Consider the following 12,991-nt stretch of genomic DNA (forward strand, 5'->3'; position numbering starts at 1 on the left):
GATTTTTCCTCTTCGTGCGGAGAAAATTCTGTGAAAATTTCAAGGAATGATATTGATTTGGTTTACTTCAAAAAAATAAAATGCGAGCGTAGATTTTTAAACACCGCAAACGAGATACGTGGTTTGGTAGTTTCACAGTCGATAATTTTTGGAGGAAAACTTTCCTTAACCTTTTGAAAATTTATTAAGGAAAAAAATCTGGAAATGTTGATGTGAATGTGACTCTTAAATCTCAATAATTGAAGGAGATTAGTCATGAACTTCTAAGCCAAAAATTCTTTGTTTGTAGTGATACAATCGTTTACATGTGTATTTGCTTATCTCAGAGGAGTACAAACCAATGATGGTGTATATAACTCTTTAGTTCGCCTTCAAAATGGAGAGTTGGCAACACAATATCCTCGACGCACGAATAGTTGCTTCGCGGTTTGTCATCATGATTGCTCCGCTTTACATTTTTACTAATTTCAATAATTTTTACTAATTTACCCTAGATTTACTGATTTTTACAATTCGCAAGTCGCAGTTTTGTATTTAAATTTTAAAAACGTATCTCCCTACGTCCACAATTTTTACTCAGTTTAACGTTAGTCATCAAATGCTCCTCAGACCACACAAATTGTGAAATAATCCAACTTCTAAACGGGAATTTGTGTCGGCCTTTCCTCGGTTCAATCAATTTTGTCCGTTCCTTTTCCGGCTGATCAAATAAAAGTATACACGCCTGAACTACGAAGACAACTTAGAAACTCGTTATCTAACCGCGCGTTGATGTGTTTTTCAGAAACATCCTAACTCTATTGATAAACTTGAAGACTCGGAATATCTTTTGAACTTTTTGAGGCACTTGAACTCTTATTTTCGACTTGATGTTTTTTCCTGCGAATCGAAAAGTTTTGTGTGCGATAGTTAGTCGCTCGGGCTCCTCCAGATATGTTAGCTGTGAGTGTAAAGCAATAAAGGTTCCAGAACTCGAACCAAAAGTTATGATCCGTCTCGACATTCTGCTCTCATCCCTGAGGCTCTTTGTTTTCGTCGTGGAGCCCTAGCAAATGGATTGTAAAACGACGAAAAGGAAAGCATTCGTGTATTAAGTCTATATATCGACAGCTTTCAGAGATTCTTTTTTGAAATCAGCATTTCGCAAGAAACTTCAATCATTTTGCCAGCGTAGAGTGAATGAACGTATTTAGTAGAACGGAAATCGGAGTCGTGTATTTACTGTATTTGCGTACTGTATTTACGTACTGTATTTATTGTGTATTTACGTGCATTAACTTCATTCTTTTTCTCAGTGCAGTGTCCGTCTAACTATGAGTTTCTAATCTCGCAACACCTTGGGGGTAGGATTTTAAGTGGGTAAATATTTTTGCCGTGGTAATATGATTTCTTAATCGTGTTATGAAGCACTCTTATTAAGACATTCCGAGAATGTTCGCAAATGTTTAGTATCTTTTATGGAGAGGGGACCGTCGTCCATAACAACTCTAATCCAAATTATTGATCCTAGTGCTAAGCAGAGTGTTAGCTCAAAAAAGGAAGTACAAGAGAAAATGCCAGCTAGATTTCTTGAAGAACTTTAATAAAAAAAAAAAAAAAAAAAAAAAACGGAAAAGGAATGCCAACGTTACAATCGGAGGAATACATTTTCCCAGTCTCTTCATTGTTGTCTGCGCTAAATACACTGCAAACTGTACAAAGTTCGCGTCGGTTTGTGTTTTACTTCCTATATCAACCAAAAGTAACACAAAAACACAAATCGACGGTGAAAGTCAGCAATCACATAACTCGGTTTGCGACGTCGCAGATTTCCTGTCATACTTTATTTTTTAAACGGAAAACTACTCAACGGTAATTCTTTAAAACTTCCGTGATTTTTCTTCTATGTGCGAGGAAAATTCTGCAAAAACTTCAAGGAATCAAGTCCATTTGTTCTCCTTTAAAAAAATAACATAGTTGCGGAGATTTTCAGACACCGCAAACGAGTTATGTGATTGCCGACTTGCACCGTCGAAATATCTTTGTCAGTGAGGATGATGTTGGTTTGGCTTCCTTTTAAAAAATAAAATAAAAAGGGAGTTTTCGAAACTTTGCAAATGAGATGTGCTATGCCGAAGTTCCACCGTCGACGTGCGAAAATTTTTATCGAACGAAATTTCGATCACCCTCTGCCGAATTTCGCATCCGTCGAGAAAAATCCAAAATAGCGCCATTGATTGAAATTTTCACTGCCTCAACACAGCTGTCATGCATGATTTATGCTGTAACGCTCGTCGTAATAAGAAGTCGGGAGAGAAAATTAAAATCCGAGCTTTTCCCCGGGCCGGAAATCCCCGGTTAGACACGCGGCGAGTAAACCTTGTTAAAAGTGTGTGATGGAGTCTCAAAGCAATTCTTTCGGTAGAATCTATTCCCTTCGCATCCTCGTTGACGACCATCGAATTTTCATGAAAGCCTCCTTTGGTTTCTCTGTTACAGGCCGTGACAAATGATTCATACGCTTGGCTTGAGACCCCTCCACACCACCAGGTATTTTCCTCTGATTTATTATCTTTCAGCCACAATTTAGAAGCCACATCACCAAATCTCTAACCTAGAAATCCCTTCTAACTCGATGTTTTTCCCCGATTCACCGGTGTGATATTTTTTATTTGCAATATTCTACTAACCGCATATCGACGGTGAAACTACCAAACCACGTATCTCGTTTGCGGTGTATAAAAATCTACGCTCACATTTTATTTTTTTGAAGTAGACCAAATCAATATCATTCCTTGAAATTTTCACGGAATTTTCTCCGCACAAAGAGGAAAAATCACAGAAATTTTTAAGACTGTATGTTAAGTAGTTTTACATTTAAAAAATAAAGTATGACAGGAAGTCTGCGACGTCGCAAACCGAGATACGTGGTTTGGTAGTTTCACAGTCGATATGGACTGAGTTCATCAGAAAGGAACCAACCCACATCAAGTTGAAGTGAGAAAAAGAGGTGTAAAGTTGTATTCCTGCACGAGGCTCAATGAAGAAAGTAAACCTTAACCCCTCTTTTCACATACTAAACTCTGTCTTCGACCTTTAGTTTTCGGCAGGAGGAGATATACGGCTAGTAAAGCTCGAAAAAATTTTCAATTCAATTTTTTCAAAAATGTGGGTTGGTTCCTTTCTGACTAACTCGGTCCATACACTGGAAAAAAAACACATTGGATCTAGAGTCCAGACTCTTGAAAACATTGACAAGTTAAAGTACTCTTGATTCAATCAGAATCTAGCTTAAATCAACAACCAAGCCTCTTAATTTAAGCGGATTTCGTTTTGATTCAAGCAAAAATCCGATTGAGTCAAGAGTATTTTTTCTTGTCAATGTTTTCAAGAGTCTGGACTCTAGATCCAATGTGTTTTTTTTCCAGTGCATATCATCTGGACAATTTTGCCTACGATGGAAGTAAGTACAGCTATCCATCTACGCAATTAGTAAGAAAATGTATTAACGTAAAAAACTGGGATGAGCTTGCTCAAACATTTTTTTCCTCTTTCATTTTTGAAAATCTGGGAGTGCAGTTAGTTAACATGAATTTACCCAGATTTTTTGAGCGATACTAACATACAAAAAGCGAGTTCAGAGTTGCGTATTATGCATCCCTTTCATACCATTGAAATGCACATCGCCGAGAAAGGCAAGCTGGCGTCCGAAAATCGTCGCTCTTTTGACGTGAGGGCGTATCTCTATCAGTGGCGTGGCGTGCTTTGCGGTAGATCGATTGTTATGCCATGTAAACCCATGAAAAAGGATCGATAAACAGGGTGTTCGCAGCGAACACCTTAATAATCGATTCCTTACCGTAAGTTTAAATGGCAGAACAATCGATACATCGCAATTCACGCCACGCCACTGATCTCTATTTCCACATGAGTCCCGGAAAGCAAAGAGTTATGCGAGGCACATGGTTCAAGCTGAGCTGAAACTGAGATACACCCTGACGTTACAGGAGCGAGATTGAAATCGTGTGATGCCCCATCTGCAGCAATCAATGGTCCGTGTAACCGTTGTAAATGTACAGGTGCACACGCTGTAAAGTGCGGGGGAGGCACCGCGCAACCGAGATAGCGGCCGCATCAAAAAGGACGTCATTCAGACGTCTTTTCGACTTTCCTGCGATGCGCATCTATTTATGAGAGCTCCTAATACGCAACTTTGGACTCATTTGAATCAACGAGAACGAAAACACACCAACTCGGAAAAATGAAAAGAATCAAGACACACACGAAACCGAACAGTAAATAAAGGAATTAGTCTAAGAAAGAGATTTTTGGTGCCGAAATACAAGCTTTTAAGGGCATTTTAAAGGTCCAAGTTGGAACAGATGCGCTAACTTCATTGACTTTTATAAAAATTGACAGTCTCTTATGAAAATTGAGCAATTTTGAGTTATCGAGTTGGTGTGTTTTCGAACTCACTGATTCATTTATGGTGGGTATTGGTGGGTCAATATTTTCTTTCAAAAAAAGCCGAATTAGTTTTTTCGAACAAAAGTATGAAAAATTCGTCATCCGACGTTTTTCAGAACGTAACACCATTACTATGTCGCAAAATATTCACCCTATAATTGCATTTTTTCTGACAACCCGTTATGCATATCTAATAAGAATTTGACTTTTTCTCTTTCGATAAAGCGCCAAAATAAGTAAAATCCAGAACAGGAATTGCACAATTATATCCTTGCAGGAAATTGATTAATTGCTCAAGTCAATTTTACAACTTTAAAACGGAGTTACGCCCTTATGTCTTGGAAACAACGGATCTTGGAGAGATGTAGTTTTTGCATATGAGGCTACTAGTTCCATAGTGTACAATGTCCATAAAAGTGGTTTGTCACAAAACCGTTAACAACTGTTTTGAGTTCTGTACGTTTTACTATGATCTACTTTTTTAATACCGCTAATTAAAAATGATTTTGGCTGTTCTGGCACACAGTTAAATTATTTTCCGATTCTTTTCTAATGGCTGATCAAGATTCCACTCCTAAGTCAGTTTCGACAAAAATAGACATTGGACACTTTTGAAATAGTAGCGAGTAGTCTCATAATTGAATCAGTGAGAACGAAAACACACCAACTCGGAAAAATGAAAGTAAACGAAGCACATACACAAAACTGCACAGTAGATGAAGAAATCAGTCGAAGAAAAACATTTTTGTTGCCCAAATACAAGCACTTAAGTACATTTTAAAGGTCCAAGTTGGAACAGATGTGCTATCATCAATGACTTCTCAAAAATTTACGGTCTTTAATGAAAATTGAGCATTTTCGAGTTACCGAGTTGGTGTGTTTTCGATCTCACTGATTCAATTATTTCCTTCAAACTTGTCTTTTGGCGGTTACGCCCCTCTCCAAATAACCCTTTTACGCCCTTTTGTCTGGGAAACAACAGATTGTCCCAGAAATCAAGTTTTTTCTTCCTTTCTCGAAACTTGACTTTTGGCGGTTACGCCACTCTCCAAGTAACCCGTTCAACTCCCAGCAGGAACTTGGCCCCCCGTCAAGTCTCAAGCGGCTCGGATCTCGAATCCGGCGCCAATGGCTCAAAACCGAATGTGCGAAAATCCCTAGCCAAATTTTAATATCCGGATTCCGTGTTCAGCGCGACACTTGCCGCGGCGTCCGCGGTTGCCAAATTGAACACAGCATATGTCACGGCGAGCGTCAGGTCGGTCTGTGCTCTCGACGAGGATGATCCGGCAACAATGGGACAGCGTTATCAGATATCTGCCGATTGATACTCGAGCAGTCTTCCCTCATTTCCGGCACACTTGTGACGTCCAACGGGTGACGTCGCGCGGGTGACTCAAGCGTGACTCGAGCCCCGTTTCCACAGGCCGCGCGCGACGCTGAGTCGCTCGCGCAAAGTCAACCGCGCATCAGAGCCTGGTTCGATGCTTCCTTGCTACTACCGAAGTAAGTCGTAACGCTCGAATTTTTGAGTAAAATTGGTCTAAAGTTGAGCTTACTGATTCAGAGAACATAGCAGAATGGGTTACTGAACCATGACGAGTATTGACTTGCACCGGGAAAAAAACACCTTGAATCTAGAGTCCAGACTCTTGAAAACATTGACAAGAAAAAATAATCTTGATTCAATCGGATTTTTGCTTGAATCAAAATGAAATCCGCTTAAATTAAGAGGCTTGGATCTTGGTTTAAGCTAAATTCTGATTGAATCAAGAGTACTTTTTCTTGTCGATGTTTTTAAGAGTCTGGATTCTAGATCCAATGTGTTTTTTTTTTCTAGTGTATTCCACAAGAAACAGTAGTATAAGACTTTACAAAGAGCTGTACTTCTTGAGTAAAATGGTGTTCCTTGTGCCAGTTTCAAACCTTAGAATTTGCCTTTTGTGTGAGCATCATGCAATCACGAAAGCACGCAGAAGATTCCTCTTACGGCTGTCTCGTGAGACCAGGCAAAGCTGAAGCGCCTTCAAATGAGAGCATATGCAACACGGACATCCATTAAGATCGAATAGTTGTATCATAACGTTGACCCAACATTCGGTGGACATAGCGCACTTTTCTGCCCACGGTGCGGCGCTCGTCCAGGAATGATCGTGCCCGCAATCATCTTTCCAAATCTTAGTACTGTTTTCGATAATGTGTTCATCGATATCGATACACTGGAATCGATTACAAAATGGAAACAGTACTTTTGACTTTGTTTGAATACCTTGGAAGATAATTTATAGCACGTAAATACCTCAATGATTGATCTAGAGTCTGAAATATCGATTTTTCCAAAATTATCCATTTAGAGGTTTGCTTGAATCAAAACGGAATCCGCTTAAATTAAGAGGCTTGGTTCTTGATTTAAGCTAGATTCTGATTGAATGAAGAGTACTTTTTCTTGTCGATGTTTTTAAGAGCCTGGACGCTAGATCCAATGTGTTTTTTTTTTCAGTGTGCGAACACAGTTCTCCACAGTTAAATGACCCGTAGAATAGGATGCGCACATTAAAAACGCAGAAAAGTAACTAAAAAACTGAGAAATACGCAGTTCAAGAAGCGAAACTTTTCCGCAAATTTGAAACGCCCCGGTTTTGCTCGTTTGAGCTGCATAAGAAACTCTGTTAAAGTGGTCGTGATTCCTTTTGGCTAAATCGAAACTTTGGCCTTAAAATTAAAGTTAAAGTTATAGCTAAAGAGTTAAAGACTCGGATCGTCTTTTCCCTCGTCGCTGCTGACGTCACTGGCGCCTTATAATTCCCATTTATTTCTGCACCTCTCAACTATCGAGCGCACTCCCTCTTTTCCACCCGTTTGTGGTTTATTTTATCATAAATGAATCAGTGGGAACGAAAAAATACCGACTCGGAAAAATGAAGCTAATCAAGACTCACACAAAACTGCACAGCAGGCGAAGAAGTTAGTTTAAGAGGGAGATTTTTGCTGCCGAAAGACAAGTACGTATGGACACTTTAAAGGTCCAAGTTGGAACAGATACGCTAGCTTCAGTGACATTCGTGTAAATTAACTGTCTTTAAGGAAATTGAGCATTTTTGAGTTACCGAGTTAGTGCATTTTCGTTCTCACTGATTCAAATACGTTTAAACGAGTAAAATACAGCAAGTAAGTAAGTGAAATACATGTTTCAGGAACGATGGTTCGTATCAATTGTAATAATAAATCATTTTGGATGCTTTCAGTCCATAGGTTGACTGCTCTTTTTGGCCCTAAAAGCTCCATGATCTAACCTCCAAATTACCGATTTGTCCGTATTCTCCCGCCTTTCAGACTAGGCGCGGTAGCCCTTGAGTCGCCCGCTGTCTATGTAACCGTGGCTCCGGGCGTTCCATCTGAGGCCTCCGAGCCTGCAGCCCAGAATCCGTAAAACCCAAAGCGAGGCCTTCTGCCCTCTGCCTCTGCCTTCTGCCCTTCCTCATTGCTCTCGACCCGTGAAAGATGCTCCAGTTAGCAACCCGGAATCTTCAGCTCCCCCGAAAAGTTTTACCCGAGGAATACACCTGGCCTGCAGAGCGTTTTTCGGGGCTCGTAACGTCTTGAAAAGTCCTTGAGTATATACCTGAATTACTTTCCGAGTTTTTAAGTCCTCGAATATCGTCGAAGCGCGATCCCCAAATTGCTTCCGCATCAGGCGTTACGCATTACGCGTTACTCTTGTGATAAACATACACAGTAAGATTTCAAAAAATTGTCATCTAATATCTCAAATAACCATCTATAATTGCTCAGGGTGTTATTATAAATCCACGTATTTCAAAATTGAACTGGTTATTTCAAGAATCCAATCTGGACTCCAGATCCAATGTGTTTTTATTTCCAGTGTATGGTAATGTCTAAAGGCTCATACAGCGTTTTTCCTTAGCACGGCAGTATAGCGGTTAGGCTTCGTAAAGTACTTGAGAGAATTGTAGACGTGGTTTTTATATACGTGCATCCACAATCAGTATATTTCGTGATAATTTCTATGAATTCTTTCAAAATGGAAAATCAAACGGTTGAATAAAGTCCCCATCTTGCAGTTTGTCTACCTACGGTCGTAAGAGTGCCGTGATTTCGGCGCGACCAATCAAAAAGCGGTACACAAATTGCCATCCTCTTCCTCTGTACGCACTTCAACACCGTCTATGTATAAAAGCAATCCATTTTTGTCCGTGTAAAGGGCAAACCGATCCAACCACTTGAAACGGGATCACGGTGAGTCCAAGATCGCTCAGAGCTGCCAAGTTTCACCGAAATTCGCGTGTTTTATTTCTGAGTCCGGAGCTCATCGGACGTCTTTTAACAGCAAAATCCCTAAATTCAGAGGTCTTTAACGAGGAAAAGAGTTGTAATTATATTCGTTTCTCCTACTGCTCCTTTCCTCATGTTTCGCTTATATTGTGATTGAGGGAGGTTCGAAGAGATCCTTAACATACCATCGTGAAAAGGGCAATTTTTGCAAAGCTGGAGTAATATTAACAGTATAAATTTTAAAATCGGACCGTGAAAGTGATTAAATCGATGTGACACTGCAAAATGTAGAAAATACGGAAGAAAATTTATCACGAGTTTTATAAATTTTAAGGTAGGCTCACATCTACATTAATCTTTGTTGAAAGTATAGACGTTTTTCTCTCGTATTTTGTCCTTTTTGTAGTGAAAAATCATAGTAATCCCTCGCAAGGATCCGTTTTCAAAATTATACTGCTACATTTTACCCAGTGTTCGCAAAAATCGTCCTTCATATGATGAAATTTCGAGGGTTTTCTTAATCCTTCCTTAATCAAAATATAAACCAAGTGGGTCTTCCTAAGGAAAGCAACACTGTTTAATGAGGGACTACACAGTTCCACATTTCCGTGTTTACTGTTGCTCTTTCTCACATTTTTTGTGTCAAATCAAACCAAACCAAACGGTTGCTCCACACAATTTTGTGTTAAATCGACCCAAACCGTAGATTACTCTGAGACATCGGGGCATGAAAAAAGTGTCCAGCTGAATTTGTGTACTCTTGTTCTCATCCCAATACCCAGAGGTTTTGACATGCGAGTGGCCAGCTCATTGGATAACCACCGAAGCATAGGCGTATCCAGACACCTCGAACGGGGGGGGGGGGGGGGGGACGTGGCGTAAGGAGGGTCCGGGGGCCTCCTCCAAACAATTTTTGAAGCATCTGATTTGCAGTTTGAGTCAATTTCATCATGAATAATTACCATAAGTAAGTGTATTTCCTTCTTTTATCCTACGTTCCTCCCCTCTTTCATCCTTCTCTTTTGCCTCCTCCTTCTTCGAGAACTGGGGGGGGGGGGGGGGTTCCGAGGAGATTCACGCTCAATCCTGGTGGCTGCCACGTAATTTTGGACGAGGTCGTAGCTTTTCAACACCGAGATTCGGTCTTTTTAACTCTAAGATTTGATCGATTTAACACACGGTAAATCCACACAAAAAAAAATCAACCAACAACTTGTGTTACTCCGTGTTTCACCTTCCATGTAAACACAAAATTTTGGTTACTCTTTCTGTCTGCCTAAGAATACGATCCAAATGAATCTGTTTGACTGGACCCTCCCGGGAAGGGAATACACAAGTAAGAAATTCTGCGACGTCCCGAAATTCCCGAAGACCGGCAAGCTGGCGGCGGTAACAGGTGTCGACTGTCAACGAGGCTTCTTTTTTCGCCCACACGTCCCCTTCCCCCTCCCCGCATTCCGGGCACAAAGCGGGTTGGAAACGTGTGGAATTTCAGGAGAAGGGGCACTCGGAAGGGGGCGCGGGGCCACTCTTCGGGAGCTCGATTCATGAAACCACAGAGTCGTGAACTCGTGATTTATCGTGGTATTACAAAGGCACTGGTTGCATAACCGAGGGTCAACTTGGACCGCGCGCTGCACCGCTTGAATTTTTCACACGGGCTGGATTCATTCGATCGGGGTTCTCCATTCATGATCCGCCGAAAAAAAGCTGCGTCTCGAACGGAGAGCTTCGTCCTCGACTCCGAGTCACATAGCGTTTCTCTCTTTCTGAAGGGCGTATCTCGATTTTCATGTGAGTCCTGTTCTCTGTATATGTCATTGCTTTCCGGGCTCATAAGGAAATTGAGATAAGCCTTTACGTAAGAGGGGCGACGATATATCCGTGATGGATAGAGCGGCGGGATCGACTTCCTATACGCTACAGGGTTTCGTATTCGAACGAGGAGATGCGCCTTTTAGTGACATGAGATATGTTCGATGTTCTGTAGTCCGTGACAAGATATACGATAATAAACAATTTAAACAGCGGATAACAAAGTTCTTTTACACGGAAAAAAAGTTACGGGCTATATAGACATACCGTCCATTCCGGGCTCATAGGCCGAAAGTTCCGGGTGCTGGAACCGTAGCTTCGATTGCTCCGCGTGCTGCTACGCCCGAGTTTCGGCCTCTGAACCCAGAACGCGGACGGTATGTCTATACAGCCCGAAAGTACGACTTCTCCGGCCGGAGTTTTTTTTTTTCTTCTTCTTTCTTTCTTTTAGTGTATGCAAATAAAATCAAAACGTTTCAGCTGAATACTGAGCCTTCCTCAGTCGGATAAGAAAACAATAAAAATTATAAAAATCTAAAATCCTACAGTACTCGGCTGATTCTCAGCGAAAATATAAGCCTGTTGCAAACTTCAGCTTGAGCCGAAGAAGAGTTGTTTCTTACGCATAAAAAATGGCTCAAAAATCACATTGAGCACGTTCGGAAAGTCTGAAATACACTTTAAACTTCACAATGTGCGTAAGAAATATGTGTTTTTCTGAGCTTCCCGCTTCAAAAACGCTAGTACGACAATACGATTCCGTGATACACAACCTCGTACATTATGAACTAAATGTGAGAGCGATTACGGTCTTGTATACGCGAAATTGCGTGTGGAATAACTAATATCGTCAGGAAACGGAAATGGCATCAGCTCCAACCCCAAAGGATGACAATACATTCTTGGGAGTTTGTTAATCTTCATACCTTTCCTGTAACACAACACTCTCTTTGTCATCATCCTCATATCAATGCTCGCTTATTTTATGTACTTTCTTTTTGTTCGCTTTAGGGATGACTTTCCCTCTCTTTGTCGCTCCTCTAATGTGAAGACTTATCTCAATTCCCACGTGAGCCCTATTTTACATATAAATCCATGCTATGTAGCACTCATGAGGAAATTGAGGTACGCCCTCACATCAGAGAAGCGACGTTTTGTCGACACCCAACCTGGTTCATTTTGTAATTAATTCTTTAACGTGTTCCTTTTGTTTTTCGCGTGTGGTGTGCTATTCATTAGGGACCATTCATGAAATACGTATAAGGTCTAAAATCGGCGCGAAGCACCTACTTTCAAAAAAATTAATATGATCAAATCTCTCCGAGGTGGCAATTTTTCATCCCAGCATATTCATCACAATGAGCCTTTTTGAATGCGGGGTCAAACGGAGTGTCGTACGTAATTTTTTTCAAGGGTCAGACCTGTGTAACGAGTGTATTATTTCAAAAGCCTTCCTTCTCCTCCTACCCTGATTATAAGCTTCCGTTAGGTAAAAAATTGGCCCTTTTACACTCAAAAAAATATAAATGTTCTTGTGTCGGTTTCGGTTAAAATAGATAATGAAACATAAGCCAACCCAATGTCGTGTTCATTTTGGTACAGTTTGCCGTAAATTTAGCTAAAAAAACAATGGAAAACCAGAAGGCCTCAGAATCAAGCTAAGGCTTGGGTTACACTGCCTTCCGCCGTTAATATTGACGGAGATATCGCCCTTTTAAAAACACGGCGTATGTCGTCATCCATCGCGGTGGTGCATATCATGGTTTTTTCCACTTTGATTTCAACCGTTTTTTAAGTCGAGAAACCAGTGCAAATGTGTATTTCACCAAATTGACGAATCCAAAGTCGAAGAGACCATGGTATGCACCACCTTGAGTTACACGCCTTACTTTTCGATAGACGATATCCCCGTTATTGAACGTTGTTTGACGTTTGGAGAATGTTAAGCCTTGAATCCACGAGCTTTGTCCCGAGGAAAAATCACGCTTGCAAAGTTAGGAAGAATATTAAGTTAGCCAATACTAATCATAGGACCAAGCAGAATCCTTTTGGAGTCCTAAGAGCGACTCAGAGAGAATAAGAAAAACATTTGTTATTCTTGGGGTTTTTTCAACGCGGAAACGCCTAGAAGTTTCATTCCTGCAATTACAACTTGGAACAAATCCCATGCAGGGTATCTCCAAGTCCGCAAATAGGAAGTACTGAGAAAGTGCGGAAATTCCGAAAGAAGGTCCGGTATTTTGTTCATTTATTCGTCATTTTTGTCGCAATTCAAGCGAGAAATTCAAATTTTTATAAATTTTTTAATTTCGTCAATTCAGTACTGAAAAAGCACTGAATTTTTCCCTCTAAGAAGGTACTTTTCTTGGGAATGTACCACTGGAAAAAAAACACATTGGATCTAGAGTCCAGACTCTTGAAAACATTGACAAGAAAA

At 40.6% G+C, this 12,991-nt stretch overlaps 1 protein-coding gene across 1 annotated transcript in view; it reads left to right on the forward strand.

Moving 5' to 3' along the window:
- Nucleotides 1-12,991, forward strand: part of LOC109039486 (uncharacterized) — a 613,681-nt gene that overhangs the window by 584,939 nt on the left and 15,751 nt on the right. The window contains exon 6 of the mRNA XM_019054978.2: nucleotides 2,479-2,529. The gene's annotated coding sequence lies outside the window, so the exon portion shown is untranslated. The remainder of the gene's footprint in view (nucleotides 1-2,478; nucleotides 2,530-12,991) is intronic.

Source organism: Bemisia tabaci, chromosome 2 (assembly GCF_918797505.1).
Source record: "Bemisia tabaci chromosome 2, PGI_BMITA_v3".
Classification (NCBI taxonomy): domain Eukaryota; kingdom Metazoa; phylum Arthropoda; class Insecta; order Hemiptera; family Aleyrodidae; genus Bemisia; species Bemisia tabaci.